General features: G+C 34.7%; 1 protein-coding gene across 2 annotated transcripts in view; it reads right to left on the bottom strand.

Moving 5' to 3' along the window:
- Nucleotides 1-20,850, bottom strand: part of CADM2 (cell adhesion molecule 2) — a 1,332,213-nt gene that overhangs the window by 1,242,997 nt on the left and 68,366 nt on the right. The gene's annotated exons all lie outside the window — the stretch shown is intronic.

Below are 20,850 nucleotides of genomic sequence, written 5' to 3'. Positions count from 1 at the left end.
GGATAGAGTTTAACTATGAATTCATGAAAAAAAAATATAGTCCAGCCTGGAAAGCAGTAATCAGAAATAAGAAGGATGGTAAGAAACTTTTAAAAATAATAATTTATCATGCTGAAGATTCAGTGTGACATTTCATGTAATAGCATACTCTGTAAATTGTGACATGAACAACAAGCCAAAGGTTGTTCTTTTGATATGGACATTTTAAATATACTGGTGATACTCATCCCCCATCCATATCCACACACCAATGAACAATCAGTATTAACATACTGTGTAGCATAGTTGACAGAGTGTTGGACTCAGAGTAAGGAAGAGCAAAATTTGAATCCTGTTTCAGACACTAACTGTGTGACTCTGGTCAAGTTTCTTACCTTCTCTGTGCCTCACTTTTATTACCTGTAGAATGAGGGGATAGGACTCTATGACCTCTAAGTGCCCTTTTCAATCATGGAATCATGATACAAAAGATTAACAATCACATGGGAAAAATAGTTTGCATCTGAGTAGGACATTGTCTTATATATCAAAGGTCCAATGAAGAATCTAGCTTTAGGTTCCTTGACTTAACTTTCACATTCCCTGGATGGGGCCATATCATTTCTCTCTGGAAGATGATAGCCCACATCTTTTGTCTAGATAAAAGTAAACAGAAACTTAGATTAATAAGAAATATAGAAGCCAGGCAGCTAGGTGGTGCAGTGGATAGAACACTGGCCCTGGATTCAGGAGGACCTGAGTTCAAATCCGGCCTCAGACACATAACACTTACTAGCTGTGTGACCCTGGGAAAGTCACTTAGCCCCATTGCCTAGCCAAAAAAACCAAAAACAAACAAAAAGAAATATAGAAGCCAATATGATCCTCCAAATCAAAGGGTATCTTCACTGCCCACATGATGCAGCACAAGTTAATACAACAATCCAAATTAATTTTTTCCTGGAATTGATCACTCCATAATAGAGACAGATTGAACCAGTATGACTTACTTGGATTGCTTTGTCAGAACGAAATTTCAGGTTTCAAATTACAGTATCATTATTACAAATCACCGTGCAAGATCCCCAGATTGATTGGGAGGTTTGCTGTCTAAGGCAAAGCTTCCCAATCACTTTGTAGAGAACATTTCTATTTTAACACTCACTATTGAATTGGTTTTATGAGAAACCCAGTCCCTTAGGTGATATGTACTTAGTATTGTGTCCCAACATAGCAAACAGATGAAAAACAAAATTTTTCAAATGTCAGTTTAAAGGACCAAAGAAAGAAATAAGCTAAAAGAAAACTGTCACTCATTTTGTCCATCCCTTTTTCATGTATGACATCTTCAATTATGCCAACAATTAGCCTGCAGACCTGGCTGTAAAGTCAATACCAGTATGCCATAGCACAATGAAAGTATGAAATACTAACCCCGTTTTCTTACTGCCAAAGATGACAAACCTCCCAAAGGGATAATTTCTCTCTGGGGATAAAAGCCACACAAAGCTCAGTATCAGATTTGTTTTAAGACTTTTCTAAGCCTGGATGCCAATTATGCATGAAATGGTGCTGGGCTCTGTTAGAGATGACTAAATCCTTTTCCTCGAGGATAGCAACAAGAATCTCAGTACATAGAAGACAAAATGGGACATATCTGAACTGCATATGAAAGGTGAAAAAGCAACAAGATTTGAAAAGAGTTATAAAGATCCAAGAACAGAATTCAAATGAAGTCTCTCTTTCTAGCTGTTTTACAAACTCATATTCCCAGCCACACACACCCACATACAGGCATGGTGTGGAGAACAAACTGTTCATTGTGCAATTTTAAAAAAAGAGAGAGAGAGAATAAATACAGATCTATGACCAAAATGAACCTCCACTAAAATATAGCAAATATAGAACAAGGCAAAACCAAGTAGAAGACAGAATTAAGTTGCTAAGCAACTTAACATTCATATGAAATCAGATATAGCAATTTGTGTTGGCAAGACTACACTTTAGGTTTAAAGAAACAAAACCAGTTATTAGTTTGAGCTACTAAGTAATTAAACGAAGAAGAATTAAAAGATTGAACTGAATTAAGTCAGTGTTTAACATAAAAGAATACAACCAATTTGTCTCAGAGGCCTGAGGGTCCAAACTGATATTTAATTACAAAAGATGACTACTGTCAAAGTGATAGAGGTAAAAATAGATTAAAACTCAATACTCTATTTAAACATAATCTTTCTCAAAATGAATTTAGACTGTATGATGTTGAAATTCTATAATATTCTTTCTAACATTATATAATAAAATGCTCATGTATTACCTCCTTTCAGATGCATTCAGATTTATATATTTCACCTTCTGGGTCTATAGTATGTCACCTCAGCAGAGATAAAAATGCTGAATGTGGTGTGAATTTATCACTGCTATTCTGAAAGTGTGAAAATGTACATTATTCTCAAATTTGGGGATGTTATTTGTGCTGTTGCAATCAGCTACCATAGTCTGAATGCAAAGTAGCAGAACATGTATTCCAGTGATGGGTAATTCTCTCACTCATAAACATGGTAGTAAAAATAGGATTAAACCTTTTGTTTATTTTTCATTTTGGAGATGACTTAATTCCCTACTGGCTACTGTCCCTCCTGGCTTCTCTTCAGTCAAGAGAATATTTGTAGGGAAGAAAAAAATAGGAACTGCTACCTGTAAGTGTTATTCTTTTTCAGACACTAATCTGCACTAATGAGTTGTAAGGCCTATCACTTCAGTTACAGGTAGCAGTACCAGGATAGGCAGTGAATTTAAGAGAAAAAGCCCAAACAAACAACAATTGAAATATTTAAAGGATGCCCTAAATAGAGAAAAATATTAAACATTGCATTTTCAGATTTATGAGACTAGAATTTGTACTGGCTCAAATGCTTGTATACATTGAGTAAATTCTATTTTTAAGTACATACAATTCTAAATCTACATGTAAATGTTACAAAGAATCGAAATCTGGAAAGCTATTTTAACTGCCAAGGGGCTACATCCAAATTGCCTATTCTTTTTCAAAATCAAAAATCTTGTTTTATGAGAAAAAATGTTTTACTCCATTTTAAGTATTAGATTATTGGATTTTTATAATAATCAAGAAGGTATTTCTCCTTATATGAAAAAAAGAATAGCAGTATTAAATTGAGAAAGAAGCAAATTCAGTCTAAAGGTATAATATTAGAGTAATTGTCTTAAGGTTTAGAATCTTTACTGGTTTTTATAGTACAATGAAGGTACTAGATCACAGAAGTGGGGAACCTGCAGCCTTGAGGCCACATTTGGCCCTCTAGGTCCTCAAGTGCAGCCCTTTGACTGAATCCAGTTAATCTATCAGGCCTCCAGGCTTCAGGTTCCCTAACTCCTGGATCGTATCATTGCCTTCCCTCCTTACTTTTATAAATATTGTACAAGTTTTTAAAATGTCAAAAGATAAAAAGGCCAAGGACTAGGAAAGAATTAAGGAGAACACAGGGATAGAGACATTACTTAATCCCATTAATTCAAAGGTAAGAAATAAGATTAGGCTTAACTTCCTGCCATGGATGTCAGTGGCTCAGTGGATAGAGTGCTAGGCCTTAAGTCAGAACAATTTGAGTTCAAATACAGCCTCACTTACTTACAGGCTGTATGAAGCTGGGCAGTTATTTAACCTGTGTTTGCATCAGTTTCCTCAATTATAACATGGGGATAATAACAGTACCAATCTTGCAGGGTTGTTGTGATAATTATATGAGACGATATTTGTAAAGGGCTTAGCACAGTGCCTGACACATATATAGTGGGTGCTATTTAATTGCTTATCTCTTTTCCTTCCTGCTAATGGGTACAGCGAATTGGCCATTTACCTTTTAACTGTTCTTGCTACCAGCTGAGCCAGGTGTTGATGAAACTAAATCTAGTCTCCTCTGTTGTAGCTCTCAGAAGGGGAACCTTCAGTGCCTCTTGCTCCATTATTTGGTAACCTAACTATCCAACCAATCATTTTTAGCCTCTTCTCAATCCTATTTTAAGATAGATAATATATTTAAGACAAACACAAAGAGAGAGAGAGAGAGAGAGAAAGAAATGCAAGAACTAGAATAAATTATGAGGTACAGTGGCTAAAGCATGGGGAATGAGGTCAGGAAGACCTGAGTTCGAATTTTGCTTAAGACACTAGCTGTGAGACCTTGAACAAGTTATGAACATTAAATCAGAAATGACCTACACTAAGAGAATTCCTCAGGCTGGCAAAATCACCGATGCTGTGACTATTGTCCTTTTCACATATTTCAGGTTACTGATGTTTTGTGGTTGCTTCAGAATAGGCTCCTGAGGTCTGTGTGTACTTACCTCAATCCCCTCATTAGGAATCAGCAAACTTCCCTCCTCAGGACCACTAATGAGGCAAGCAATAGTCTTAGTTGTGCCTGAAGAAATCATCCTAAAACACTGAGTAGTTATTTTTTGCCCACTGAATAGATTTCAGAAATATGAACCTGGTATGTGTGGCCCTATACAAGCTAATTCCAACCTATCTTTTCATCTGTGTCTGTCTCTGTGTTCTCACACACACTCTGTTCTCCTCAGATACATTTAGTTTTACATATTTTATCTTTTGGGTCAATAATCTATCACCTTAGCATAGATTGAAAATCTGAGATGATGAGTACTGGATTAGGAGTCAGAGGACTTGGGTTCAAATCCCACCTCTATCACTAGCTGCATTGTCTTGGGCAATTCATTTAATGTTCCTGAACCTTCAGCGTCATCATCTAGAAAATGAGAAGGTTGGTGTGGATGTCCTCCAAATTCTATTCCAGCTTTAAGTCTGTTTTTCTATGAAAAACGGGGAAATTATGTTCCAGTTATCCCAGTCTATCTGCCAAATTTCTCTAGTAATTTACATTTAAAGCCTTTACTAATACCTTTTCCTATGACTGAATGCTCTTTGTATTTCCTCTGCATCTCTGGCTCTTGACTTCCTACTGATCATTCAAGTCCTACCTCAAAAGCCACCACCCCAATGAAACCTTCAGTAAAACCTTCAGCTGGAAATTTTCATTTCCTCATTTGATCTCATGGTATTTCTTAACTTCTTTTGCACCAATTTGTATTTTATTTGTGAATATACAGCATCTCATCTCTCCTACTACATTATAAGTTTCTTACAAGTAAGGGCTATATCTTATTGATCTTTGTATTTCTATTAATGCCTATCTCAGGATTTTGTACAAAGTGAATGAATGAATGATGAATAGAATAGAGACATAAGAAAAGTGAAGGACTGTAACTTGTTTATCTTTGCATTTCTATCAATGTTTATCTCAGTCCATTGCACACAATAAATGAATGATGAATAGAAGCATAAGAGAAAGATGAAAAGAGGGTAAGAAAGAGAATTTTTGTTGTTAAATCAATCACTGACTGACGAATAAGATAGAAGAAAAAGGAATAACAAAGGAAAAGAAAGACACAAAGGTGCTGAATATTGTAAACATGATAAAAACTGAAGAAAAGGGGAAAATATAGGCAGAGAGGAGAAAGGCTGAATCGGATGGTACTCAGTTGAGAGTTTACTTATGCCTCACCTAAATCCATTCCTGCTATATTTGTTCTTAGCTAGTAGTTCTGTAGTTTGTTTTCTTCTCTTTCTGAGTAATTTTCTTGATATTTATCTCTTGAAATTTATGTTGTTTATTTCCAACTCATTTCTCAAATTTAATGTCATTTTAAATCTTAGTGTTATCCTCTGGGGGTGCTAGTCACCTCACCAATTTAATTCCAAGAAGAAACATAATTAGTATGCTAATTCATAATTTGAGTCACTGATGAAATCATACAGAGAGGTGGGAAAACTCACAATCACAAGGAAAGAACTGAAGGGAGAAAAAGTATGACTAGCAGGATTTAGAATTCCGGAGTGTCCAACAACATCAGGTTTGTTGACTATCATATTGCTCAAAGCAGTGCAAGTTAGGCTTGCCAAGAAGTCTATTTTGTGGAAGAATCTGAAGGGCAACAAGAACTTGGCTATTTAAACAGGCAATATACAAACGTCTATTGAGCACACTTGAATACCTTCATGGAATTCTTCTCCTTTAATATATCTCAAATACCATTTTCTTTATGAAACTTTTCATAATTTTCCCAACAGCTTATGGCTACCATCCCAAACTACCTTGTATTTTACTACAATTAGTGCTTTACTACAATTAGTACAATTACTACTACTACTACTACTACTACTGTTACTTTGTTTATGTTTGAATTTAATAACTTTATATTTATGCTGTATATACTTATATGGATAATTGTCTCCTTCAATTAGGAATAATATTTCTTCTGAAGAGGGATTGTTTCACATACATGTTTCCTAACACATAGTATGTGGCTGATAAATAATTGCTGATTGATTGATTGGCCTTGGCATATTTCTTTCTGCATGTGTCTGATGAGACATGGGCCAGAAATATGTACTGTGAAGCAGTTATTCCAATTAAGTAGGATAGTAGATTGTAATGGCTGGCCAGTGACCTTGAGGGATGCAAGAAAATTATAATAAGTCAGTCAACAGCCTTATTATGTGTTAGGCACTGTATTAAGAGCTGAGAATATAAAACAAAGGCAAAAATATGGTCCCTAATTTCAAAAAGCTCAAAATCTAGTGGGCAAACCTAGGCATACACTTAATAGTTGCCACATATTACTGCTCTATAATTATGGGGTATGCTATGTATTGGGCCACAAACTCTTCATAAAGTGCTTTTATCTTAGTATTTTTTTTTACAATACAAGAAATTAGTATACCCACATCATGAATTATTTTCCTATTACAACAATTAATATTTCCAAAATGTTAATTAAATTCACCACATTTTGGTTCCATTTATTTTTTCCTGTTTGCTCAAGATCATGATTCTTTTTTCTGTTTGATTCATCTGTCTGATTGATTTATTAAAGATCTAATTATTATAAGGCACTATCTAAGGTGCTAAAGTCTTCAATTCCCCTTACTTTTTAGCAATGAGACATAATCTTTTTTTTTCATGGTTATCTTTTGTTCACTCCTTCTTTCCCATTATTTAGTTGTTAAGGGGCATGTGTATGTGTATATATGGGTCTATATGTAGCAGTAAAAACATCCACAGACATGTATTTGTATTGTAGAAAGGAAGGAGGTTTCAGGTTAAGTGTTTTTCTAGTAGTTTACCAGGAAATAAGGATAATACTTTCCTGGACAAATTTCAGACAATATAATCACTTCATTGAGACTTTCTAATTTTCCCTAATTGGCATTTTTATGTAGTTGTCTCTAAAAAAGAGAAAATGAGAAATGTAAACACAAAAGAGCTGCCTAAAAATAAACTTTGAATTTCAATTCATTGAGCACCTTGGAATTAAAATTCAAATCAAGGAAGTGTAAAATGTAATGTGTGCTTAGGGAATAAAACCACCTTTTAATTACTGTTGATGTTTAGAGAATATAGCCCTCTCAGCATCTTATTTTCAAAAATTTGTGAAAACAAAGCAATTTTCTCTCAAAAAAACATATGAGGGAACAAACCCAAAGAATAATAAATTTTGCTCATATAGAATTTTTTAAATGTTCCTCTAACTTAGGGTTCTTTAAATTCCACATTTAGAAAAATGCAAGATTCATTTTTTTTTGTAACCAGTGTTCTTCTTCTTCCCCAACTATCATTCCAAATCAAACACACACATGAGCAGAAAAATAGAGAGAAGTCTCCAAATCCCTTGGCATAAAAGAACTAAGGAACAAAAACAAGATTTTTAATGAGAAAAAATGTTCTTTTCTAACAGTTGCCATGACAAGTTTAATGTGGAAGCTGTCATTGAGTGGGCAGCAAAGAAGGGCACAGAAGTCACAGCACACATATTTAGTCCATTCTCTTCTTTTTGTCAAGGTAAGTCATGCAGGGATGCTCATATAGCATATGAACAATGAAATCATTTGAGAGAACTATTCACAAAAGTCAAAGGATGACATTCCACATGATGAAATTGACAAAATCTACTTCAATATAATTCTCAAGATTAAGAAAGCAGAATGTACTGTCTCCTCAAGTTAGCTAGCTTGTTCCAGGTGATTAAAAGGAAGTGCACAGTAAATATTTTATTGTAATTAATAAATAATTGAAAGATAGCATCATGGGGAAGAATGTAAACTAAATTTATATGCTTAAATCCGAAGTCATTATACATTTTTAGATTATTTCTTCATTACTTTCCTGTTTAAAATAAGGCTGATTTCAGCACATTTTATACCATCCTTTAGTGGTAAATGTCCCTTTTGATTAGATGTAGTTCTTTCTCCCCCACCCCCACCTCAGTGATTTCCTCTCCATGTGCACCTTTTGAATAAGTAGCATTGGAGAAAGAAGGAATGTTTCACCAGAATGTCAATGTGGTCTGCTGCCTGGGAGTTAGGTTGATTCATTACTTTTCTTTGATACTAGTCTTATTGGAGCCAAAGCTTCTTGCTTCCAACTCTGTTTTTCAAGGGAAAAAAAGGGCCCTCCTTTTGAGGGGGGGAAAAAAAGGTAAAACTGAATCTGAATGACTCAGGAGGAAGGAATGAAACTCAACCTGGGAACATAGATTCTTGTGGAAGCCTATGTGTTTTCAAATCCAGCAAACTACTCGATCAGTAATTGAAAAATGTTATATGTCTTCCATCTTTTTCAGTAGCTGCCATTTATTACAGTATCTACTATGAGAATATTCAATTCAACAAAAATTTATTAGGATCCTACTTTCTATGCGCTGAGGATAAAATTGTGAAAAACAACACAGCATGCCCTTGAAGAGTTTACATAATAGAAATGATAGGAGGTTTTTCCACAAACTATAATACAGGTTACAAAAATGATTATGCATGTGCATAGGCCTGGTCAAGCACATTGGAACGGAACACACAGCCTGTTTCATCAACTGGCAAATCCCACCTGATACACAGCATTAAAAGGACTGATGTAGATCCAAAAAGTTGAAGATTCACATTACTTTCCTGCATTCTGGTGTCAAATCTAAGGAATTCATGTTTACATACAACTAATAACCACATAATTCTAGGTGCTTTGAAGGCATTCAGTAAATTTTTGATTGACTGCTAAAGGGATCTGGCAATAAAACCAATATGGGCCTTCCATGGCATTGGCATGTTTATTGTGAGATGAAAGAAGAAAATGCATCCAAGGACAATTTATGTAGTGCCCAATTTGAAGTAGTGCATACATATGAAAAGAGATGAGGACAAAAAAATTATTTTATTTTGAAGTGAATGTCTACTACTGTACTATGACATGGTCAATTCAGTGTATTTAGTCATGACTTGTCAAATGCTTTGATTATGGCAAGTTCAGTCTGTAGCTATAAATTCATCCCAAAAGAATTCTAAGCATTTTGTGTTTGATTCAAGCTTACCTTTTATGCAAAGCATGAATAACCTTTTTAATACAAAACAGATGTCAACTAAACCTAGGAAACAAATACATAATTTCTTGCGGTAAGGTAATTGTTTTTGAAATGCCTCCATTCTTCAGATCAAAATATAATTTAATTGCACATTAGCACAGTTCAATGAAATTCAACCAACATTTAAAAATAACTCAAAGGTATAGATATATGTAAATGGGGAAAGCAATATATTTTACTGACACTGTTAAAACTAAAATTTAAGTAGTTATATCTTAAAAATTACATGTAATATGAAGTAAATACTTTTGTACTACAAAAGATTTGTGATCTCATCATCATGGATACTCCCCCTCAAACAAGATAGATCACGACCTCTCCTTGCCTTCCCAAGTTTCTCTGGCCTACCCTTTGGCAGTGAGCATCTCCTAATGGGGACAGGCTAGTCTTCAAAACATAGTCACTTGGCCCACACTTAAACTGTTTTTCTTGCTTCAATTCTAACCTACCAGAGCCTATCTATACTCTGCAGGTAGAGCCTTTGAGAACCCAAGGTCACTTCCTTCTCATAACAAAAAAAAAAGAAAGAAAAAAATAAAGTCTAGTGAGTTTAAATTTTTAAAAATAACATACACAAACATATTCCAAACTCCAAAAAAGATTTTAGCTTTCTGGATAATTAGAATACTAGAAGTGTAAATAGTAAAAGGATAATCAGCTGATTATAGCGCCATCTGCGTGTATGGACAACTAGGTGGCAAAGACTTGAAGTCAAATCTAGCTTAGACACTTACTAGCTAAATGACCCTGGGTAAATCTTTCAACCTCCCTCTAGCCCAGTTTTCTCTTCTACAAAATGAGGGTAATAATAGTGCCTTCTTCACTAGGTTGCTGTGTTGATAAAATAAGATGTTTGTAAAGCAAAGTTTATAAACCTTAAATTCTCTACAAATGCTTGCTATTACAATGTCGCAGTTGCTGCTACCGCTGCTGCTGTGTTTTCACTAATGGAGCCCCAGAAATCAATGTGGGGAACACAACACAAAAAAGTTGATAATTCAGATAAATGAAAGGATTGGCTATATTTGGATGGTGTAAACTTCCAGGTAGTAGCTTAGAGTCCATAAATAAGATGACCAAAGCTGGTAGAGCTTTGGTCTTTCATAGCCATTAATTGGCACGTAAGTATTTGTCTTAAGTATTTGTCTCAGAGATAGCAAGAGCTCCCGTGGAATATGAAGAAATGGATTTGGGAAGAAAAACCACTGAGTGTTCAATGTATGATTCTACAGAAATAGTAAGCTTCTTATGAAACTTTGGAATGATCATTTTTGTGGTTATAAAGTTTAAAAATGGCTTGCTTATCACAAGACACTTAATTTGTGATCTACAAATTAAACTGAAATCTGCATGGAAAATTTCCTCACTCTCTCCAGGGATTGCTTGAAACACAATATATGACGAAACATAGACTATCCTATATGTAACAAAGCTATTAGAATACTATCATTGATAATTATTTTAAACTATATGGAGAACATTAACTACTGCTATAATATTAAAATTATTTCAGCGTAACATATCAGTTAATCTGTCTACTGTAGTAAAGACAAAAATGAATTTTAGAACAATGTTATTAAAGTAAACAATATTTTGACTTGCACATATAGAGAAAAGGGCCATAAACAGAAGAAAGTCAGCTAATAAAAATATACATTATAAACGGTAGATGCTTATGTTTCATAATTTGGCCCCCTATCAGAAGATGAGGATGAATGACACACACAGAAAGATGTACTTACAAGGAGCCCATTACTATAATACTTAATGTCTCTATTAGCAACAGTAACAAGAATAATCATTTATATCATGTTTTAAGGTTTGCAAGGTGTTTCACAAAAACTATCTTATTTTATCCTTATAACAACCCCTAACTGAGGCAAACAGAGGTTGAGTGACTTGCCCAAGGTCATATAGCTCTTAAAGAGCCTGGGAATATATTTGAACTCAGCTCTTCCTGACTTCAGCTCTAGGACTCAATCTACTTTGTTACCTGGTATCTGATCTGAATTAGAATCTACTTTGTAGTAGTATTATCAGCCCATTTATGTATTTATTTTTCTGTTTAATTTGGGTGAGGATGGGAGGAGAATAGTGTTTTCGAAAATTATTTTTCAAGACTTTTGACAAAAAGGAACTGATTTCTTGATTAAACAAGTCAAATTAAGAAACATTTGTTAAACACTCTGTTCCTGGCACTGTGTAGGGGAAGAAAAGAAATCAAAATCATGGTCCCTGATCTCAGAAGGCTTACATATGAATGGAGAAGACAACATGCAATATGTTCACCTAATATATACAATGTATATATTTTACAATTGTAAATCTATACAATTACTTTCAGAGGGAAAGTAATTGCAGCAGAGAGGACCAGAAAAGGCCTCCTGTAAAAGTGGGATTTGAGTTGAGACTTGAAAGAAATAAGGTAAGTTAGGAGGCAGATGTGAAGAGACAGAGTTTTCCTGGTATGAGAGAACATGACAGGGGTGGGGGTTCCAGCCAGTACAAATGCACAGAATTAGAAAATGGTGTCAAATGTGAGGAATAGCAACAAGGCTGGTGTCAGTGGAAAGGAAGGGAATAAAGTGTAAGGAGACTGAAAAGTTAGAAGGGGCCAGATTATGAAGGCCTTTAAATACCAAACAGCAGTTATTATCATTGATCCTGGAGGTAATAGGAAGTCTTCGGGTTTTGCTAAGAAAGGAATAAGAGTGCTATAGGCAGACCTGTGTGCTTGAGGAAAATCACTGTGGTGCCTGAGTGGAAGATGACTTGGAGTAGGGAAAAGCTTGAGGCAAAGAAACCAATTAGAAGGATATTATAATAGTCCCAATGAGAAGAAATGAGGGCCTACAGAAGTGTACTGGCTATATGAGTGATGGGAAGGGGACATATAAAACAATGTAAATGTAAAATATGAAACATGGTAACATTTGACAACAGATTGGCTACATGGAGCAAGTATGGGGAGGAACTGAGGATGACAGGGATTTTATAAACCTGAGGGACTTATTTTTGACATATCCATATATATGTAGTTATAGTTCCCTTTTGGAGTCAAATCCAGAAGACATACTTCTTTTGTATTATGTTCTCAATTAGTACAATATAAGCTTCCTAGTCTCACTTTTTAAATTTGTATCCCTAGCATCTAGCACAGTGCCTAGTATGTAGTAAGCATATAATCAATGACTGATTGAATTCCTCTTAAAATCAAACTCAATATAACAAAATGTATTGGTAAAGTATTGTCAAAAATTCTTAATATATTAATGATTTTGATAGTTTAAATATGATAAGAAGAGAGAAGAACCACAGTAAGATAGGGGTAAACAAGAATTAGAAAGATCTCAATAATTCTATAAATATCAGTTATTATTACATTATTGTTATGAATAAGTGAAAATGTGCATCTCACTTCATATAACAGAAAAGTTACTGCAGAGTTATGTGAAAATAAATGAATATTTCAAATGTACCACTGGAGTTTGCTCCTCAACTCAAATTCTCCTCCAATATCTCATTATTTCTTAGAAGAGACCCTGGATTAGTCAGGCTTTGCCAGAGCCTGGGACATTGCTCCCTAATGGAAAGTCTTGAGAAGCTTGGAAATAGACTTTTCCAAGAGGCAGCCAAGCTAAAATTTGAAAGATTCATCAATTCAGAATTTGACCATTAGGTGTTGGATTACTTTTGGCTACAGAACCTTATGAATCCATCTACTAAGGTTTTAAAAGTTAGAAAAATATATATTGGTGGACAAAGAACCCACAGCAATGAAATGCTTTAAGTATGGATGCTTGCCATTAAAAATAGCCGTGTGTGTGTGTTTGTGTGTGTGTGTGTGTGTGTATGTACACACACAGAGAGAGAAATGCTTGTATGTATATAGATATAGATATATACAAGATATATTCCAATTAAATTGATAAAATTTTAAAATTAAAAACAATCCTCTTGTTTGTTGGGATATACTTACATATTATTTCACTTGAAGTGATAAGACACAGCTACCTTCACTCCCATTAAAATTTGATGTTAAATTTAGTGTTCTAAAGCCATTTCTGTATCTCTTCCATCTCATGACAGTAGATTCAAAGGAAGTTTTCAATGATCATACAATTTACAGAAATCATCAACGTGAATGACAATGAAAAAAACAGTAGTGAATCACTATGAAAACTTCAAGTTAGACCATATTATAAGTATAATTTCATTTTTTATTAAAATCTTTTATATTTAAGTCCAAGTAGTATTTCTCTGAAGTTTTTTTTCCAAAGAAAAGAGTATGACCCTTGAAGTAAAGAGTTTAACTTTGTTAAATATGAATTAAATTATCCTCAGATAAAATATACATCAGTTATCCATGACTTTGACCTTCAAATGAAAGAGGCCCTTGACTCCTTTGTTTCCACATGGCCTTAGAAAACCTGCCAAGAACCAAGACAAGGACCATGTGGACCTTAAAGAAACAATTAGGTCAGAACTTCCAAATAGCCCAACAGAAATTTTAACAGACCCACATGGAAAAAAAAATAAAGAGGTTGGCCTCCCATCGGCAAAAGTCACTACATGGTTTTACAGGTCACTGAATTTCTGTCTTTTGCAAAGGATGAAAGAAGTAGAGAATGTTAAGTAGGATAATTATTTTTTGGACGCATCTAACAAAGAATAAGTACAATTTTAATGAGCTATAGAAAAGCTGGATTAACCACTATTATTTCAAGGTTGAATAATCTTTTATCTAGGTTTACATTTATTGAAACAAACAAGATTAACTGAGTTTCAACTAAAAAATTGGTTCCTTAGCACAATTTACTGAATTTCAAATTTAGTAAGAATTAAGAAGCTTATATATTTGAATATTTATATGATTTGCTGATTAATCCTTTTGTATATTGAATATTAACCAATATTTTCCCTTCTGTATTGAATAAATATTGATAAATACATACAAATCCAGAAATTAGTTTCCTGGTACAGCTGCCTTAGTTGAGCAGCATGTAATTTTCCTGAATAATAAAAGCAACATTTAATGTATACAATTTTCCTTAGAGAACAAAATTTGCATGTTATCTATAGTAAATAGTATAACAGAATATAAAAAGATGGGCCTGTGTTAGAAGCTGAGAGTCATTCATTCAGTCAATAAATATACGTTAAGTGCTTATTGTGTTTCAGGAACTGTACTAAGTCCTAGAGATGGAAAGAAAGGCAAAAGATAGTCCTAGCTCTCAAGAAGTTCATATTTTAATGAAGGAGACATCATGTAAGATACTATGTATGAAAAAGCTATATGTAGGATAAGCTGGAAATAATCAACAGAAGAAAAGAACTAGAATGAAGGAAGATAAGGTAAAGCTTCCTGTAGAAGGTAATGTCTTGGCTGGGACTTAAAGGAAGACAAGGATGCCAGGAGGTCTAGATAAGGAATAAGACCATTCTAGGTATGGGGATTAGCCTGTTGAAAATTTCCAAAGTCAGTATGATGGATGATGAAGTACAAAGAGATGTCACTGCACTGATAAGTATGTAGGTGTGGGTCAAGTGTAAGAAAACCATACAGGCAAAAGGCAGTCAGATTATTAAGGGTTTTGAATGCCATAAAATTTTGTATTTAATCCTGGAGGTGCTAGGGAGCCATGGGAGTTTACTCAGTTGAGGTGACATGTCAGACCTATGCTTTAGGAAGAACACTTCAGCAGTTGATTGGAGGATGGAATGCAGTAGGGAGATTTGTAGAAGGGATACCAACCAGCGTGCTATTAAAATAAATGTAAGGTCACGAGGGCCTATGCTAGAGTGCTGTTAGTGTCAGGAGAGAACACAGTGTACGCACAATATTACAAAGGTAAAATTGACAGACCTTGGCAAGAGATTGGTTATGGGATAGGGGAGAGACTGAAGAGTCAAGGATGACAACCTAAGTTGTGAGCCTGGGGGACTGAAAGGATAGTGGTACCTTCAAAAGTAATAGGAAAATTAGGACAAAAGGAGAGTTTGAGAAGAAAAATGATAATTTCAGTTTTTCAATATGCTGAACTTAAGATATTTATTGGACATCTATTTCAAGATATCCAATAAGAAGTTGTAGATATGAGACTAGAAATCAACAGAAAGATTAGGGCTGGGTAAGTAGTTTTGAGAATCATCTCTACAGAGATGTTAATTGAATCCCTGACAGCTTATGAGATCAGCAAGTGAAATGATACAGAGGAGGAAAAGGGACAAAGACAGAGCTTTGTGGAACATTTATAGTTAGTAGGTGTGACTTGAATGAAGATTCAGAAAAGGAAACTGACAAGGAGTAGTCAAATAGGTAGAAGGAGAACCAGGATACAATGGAGTAAAAAAAAAATACCTAGAGTAAACATACTGTCATTGAGAATGGGGTGATTGGCAATGTTAAAGGCTGCAGAGAGGTCAAGAAGAATGAGGAATGAGAAAACTCCTAAAAATTTCCCAAAGGCAATCTAGCCCCTTCCCATTTTTCTTGTTGAATTCTGGGCCCAGTTCATTTTCCATTCAAGGTATCTTTCTAGCATGTGTGTACTTATGGACTAACTTTTCCATCCATGTTCATTCCCTAGTGGGGACAGTAGGTAAATTTAATTTCTTTGGTTTTTCCTTTGAACTATTTTGAATGACTATGGACCTCATTAAGGGTTCAGTGAAATAAGAACATTACCCACAAACTTTATCATCTCTAAGATGTCATCATCAATAGTAATCCTTCCTCAGTTTGGACTCTAGGAAAGACAGTGTTTGATTTTGAGTCAGAGAACCAGGGTGCAAACATCTACTTTGCAACTTAGTCCCTGTATAAGATGGGCAAATCACTTAAACTCTCCCTAAATTTAGTCATCTGTAAAATGAGGGGGTAGGCTCAGCAGAAGTTCCTTCTAGCTCTAAATTTGTGATCTATGACCTTAAGATCCTCCACATGAAGCTGCACTGAATAAGTAAACTTGCCAGTCATACAAAGTATAATGGATGAACAGCCCTCAACACAATCAGTGGAACCTCTATGGTGGCTCAATAGGAGGACGGGAGAGAATGAGAAATGAGAAGCTTACCAGAGATCATCTGTGAGAAAGGAAAATAAATGAGAAAGCCTGGACGAACTGGGATCTGTATCACTGAAGGAAGCACTCATAAAGACCACAGATCTATTTATTGAAGCAAATAGTGAAGGGCATCCACATGCATATATATACATGTACATAACACACACATGCACACATATACAAACACAGAAATATAACATTGCTTTGTACCCAAAACTGCAACTCAATATCAATTAAGTTAGTATCTTAAAAACAAACACTGTCATCTTTGCCATAAATTTATACTGGTGCTATGTTTTAGTTTCTAAGCTCCTTGAATTGACTTGGCTTAGGAAATAAAACTGATTTAAGCTGAATCAAGAAGAAAAAATTTTTTTTGACATTTATTAAGCTGTAATCATGCTAGAGTCAGGGAGAAGCTGTGATTTATGAATGGGACATTATACAGATTTTTTATATCTGTTTGCATAATAAATCATTGTTAAGACCATTCTTCTTAGCAAGGTATCAGAGGACAAAACTGTGTTTTACTCATCATGGCATATGGCATACTTCATATAATATAGCAGATTTTCAGGACCCCAGTTTAAAATTAATTTGTTTGATAGAGATGTCTATTTAATTGCTGCCTTTGGACATAGGCCATGCCAAATATGAGACTGCCACAAAATTGTGTAGACTCAGATATTCAATGCTAAGCTTTGCTGGCAAAATGGTTTTTCTTATATGTTAGCATGAACAGAAAAATAACACTTGGCCTAAATCATGATTATCTTTTCAATGCTTACAATCTTCCTAGACTTTAATGAAACATAGCTTTAGTGAAATATCATGAGGATAATAACTAATTCAAACGCTCATCTTAAAACCTAGGAAATAAAGTCAATGTTTAAAAATAATGAACCAATATAACAGAAATGTGGTAGATGATAGGAATTGAAGTATTAGAGAATTAATTTTAATTAACACTTAGAAGGTACTCCTCATTATTCTTCATAAAAACATTAAATCAATAATTTCCAGTTTATGTGAGCTTATATATTAAAATTATCTGCTGTTATATGTAGAAATGGGACTTTCAAACTAGAAATAGTAATTTGAAGAAAATATTTCAAAATTCAACTCAAGGGACAGTGCTTGTGAATATATTTTCTAGACACATGAAGTAAAAGATCTACTCTCTATAGCTAGTAATAAAGCTACCAAGAAAACTGCTAAGATAAAGTAAGAGGAATAAAACAAGAGTTAAAATTTATATAACTCTGTTTAAGAAAAAAGGGAGAAATACCCAAGAAAGCTAAAATAAAAACCTTACTTGATAATATGGAAGACATTTTAAGGAAAAAATATACCCCACAAACCAATCCCACTGAGGTAATATGTATGATTAATACAGAAGATTCCTCATCTGAAGGAAGAAAGGGGAAAAATAAAACTAAACAAAACCCTTATGGCTTTAACACATTCCTGTTCCTAGAATTCTGAATTCATCCATCTGAACAGTCTTGACACTATTTTACATAAAAGTAACATAATCAAACTTTTCCCCCATGCAAACACTATGATTCCATATTTAAATAATCAACTGTTTTCACAACAGCCTGAATTTGAATTGTCCTCTGCTACATTCTTCTAAAGCATAATATTCTTTGCTCAATCTTTTAAGAGATTTGCTATTTAAACTTAGATCTTTAAAATCATATCAATATAGAACTGTTTATAAAATATATTAATTAAGCAAAAGAAATTGATTTGAGCCTAGATAAATGTAATGTCTCTGCCAGTGTCTTGAGAAATTGGTCAAGAGAAGCTAATTAAGATTTTAAATAAATGCTAATCATGGAGCTTCCTCTTGCCTGAGGAAAAGAATTCCCACCTTTGCTCCTGTGCAAAACATCCAAGTACATAAGAATTTTGGATAGATTGTCTAGGTCTCCTCTTTAACTGCAGAACTACATGACTAGGACAGGAGTTCTTAACTTGAGAGTCTGTGAACCTAGATGGGAAAAATCGTAAATTTATTTTCAGTAACTTTTAACTGAAACTTAGCGTTTCATTCAATTGTTTAAAAACTTTTATTCTGAGAAGGGATATGAAGGTTGTGCCAGAACGCCAAAGTGTTCCATGACTCAAAAAAAAAGTTTAGAATCCCTGTCTTGACCTACATGGATAATAGCAAAAGATATTGCCAATCATATGAATAAGCCTTTAATGAAAAACAAAATAAAACGAACAATACGTAGTCAGAATGTCATAGGATAGTCAAGGAATTATATGGTGGAGTACCAGCAGCATGGTTTCTGAACATGTAGGTTCAAACACCAATCCTACTTCTTGTTCTTGCTGTGACTCTGAACAAGGTCAATAACTTCTCTCACTTACCTTATTGAATTGAGGCAGGACTAGATGATCTCTAAGGTCTAACATTTTAGCTCTAAATAATATAAAAAGTTTGGACAGGCCAAGGCAATGAAAGAATAGGATCATGAATAAAAGATAGCTTCTGATGCTCTCCATAGCAGAACTCTTTTTTTTTTTTATTTTTTAGACTAGGCAATGGTGTTAAGTGACTTGCCCAAGGTCACACAGCTAGTAAGTGTTACGTGTCTGAGGCCGTCCTCCTGACTTCAACGTCGGTGCTCTACCAATTGTGCCACCTAGCTGTCCCATAGCAGAGCTCTTGCATGCTAAATTTGCAACTGGGGATCCTCTGGAGCTGTCATTTCTTGAACGGTGACAATTATGCTTTAGAAAAAAAAGGAGATTATATGTAATTTGAGAGTGATTTGATTTGATGTAAGTTAGCATGCTTTATGTTGATTCTCTCTACTTTGTTGTTCTTCAGTCATTTTCAGCTGTATCTGAGTGTTTGTGGCTTCATTTGGGGTTTTCTTGGTAAAGATACTGGAGTGGTTTGCCATCTCCTTCTCTAGCTCATTTTACAAATGAGGCAACTGAGGTTAACAGGGCTAAGTGACTTGTCTAAGGTTACACAGGTAATAAGTGTCTGAGGACAGATTTGAACTCAGGAAGATGAGTCTTCAAGACTCCAAGCCTGACATTCCATCCACTGTGCCACCTAGATGCCCTATGTTACAATGACAACTTGGTGACAATGACTGGGACAATCAATGTTCCAACCTATGTCCTTGTGATGATCCTTCAGCATGAAATAAGAAAATTCCTACACATATTAGGTGTTTCAAAATCCTGAGCGACAACATAATATCAGCAACAATTAAAGTGGCTATTATCTTTGGTCAGTTTCAATTTTTTAAAAAGTGCTTAGCACTGGTGATTTATGAGCTTGCAATGCTCATATCCTTTAGAAAAGAGGTTCTCAAATTGTGCTCCAAGAACCCTTTCAGGACCTCTTAGTAATAGAAGATAGCTTAATTTCTAATGTGGGAAATATTAATAAGTATAATCCATACAAATAAAAGCTCTTTGGGAGGTCATCAATAATTTTTAACAGTATAGTCCTGAGACCAGAAAGTTTGGAAACAACTGCCTTAGATATTCTCAGGCTACACTGCATGGTATAAGATGTCACATTTCCTGAATGGCAGTTATTAGGCAGCATCAAAATTGATATAGCTGCAACAATGTTCTGGTATTTTTAATACTCAAGAATACTTGGATTTTAACACAGTATTCATTAGGAGGGATAGCAAAGCAAACTCTTCTAGAAAATAGACCTGCCCTAATGCTCAATGTTTCCTCAACAGTATATCTCTGCATCAAAAATAATGAATTCTATGTCAAGTACTCTGAAGCATGTGGTTGTGTTCAAAATTCTTGGTGCTTTCCTGAAAATCCAACAATCTTTATGTACATACACATGAGGATATCAGCATGCAATAACTAAAGTTGAATTTGAGCTATTATGAAGCACAACTATGCTTACTGCTCAGGTGAAAATGTCAATTACATGGCCCACTAGAAAGCTGGCACCAAATCACTATATTGATAGACATTCTGACAATACAAAGAGGTGACCAAAGTGTGTCTAAAGGAATGAATCTTATATTCTCATGCTAGTGAAAAGCACTGGCCATAGTTAGAGCTGTGCTGTTAAGGAATGTCTCTTGGCACCACTGTCCCTGTTCTTCAGTGAAAAATGCAGTGACTGATAATGGCAATCTTCTGTCTTTCAGGGTCATTTATTCAGGGCACAGAATAGGGAAAAATGCCCTGTTGTGTCAATATGTCATTTTAAGTCCCAGCAAAACGCTACCTTAAATGTTTAAGCCTTTGATTATACTCTTTCAGAGAAACAATCAATATGCTCCTC

Source organism: Phascolarctos cinereus, unplaced genomic scaffold (genome assembly GCF_003287225.1).
Source record: "Phascolarctos cinereus isolate Bilbo 61053 unplaced genomic scaffold, phaCin_HiC Scaffold_7;HRSCAF=346, whole genome shotgun sequence".
Taxonomy (NCBI): Eukaryota; Metazoa; Chordata; class Mammalia; order Diprotodontia; family Phascolarctidae; genus Phascolarctos; species Phascolarctos cinereus.
This window is presented reverse-complemented; position numbering and strand designations above follow the sequence as displayed.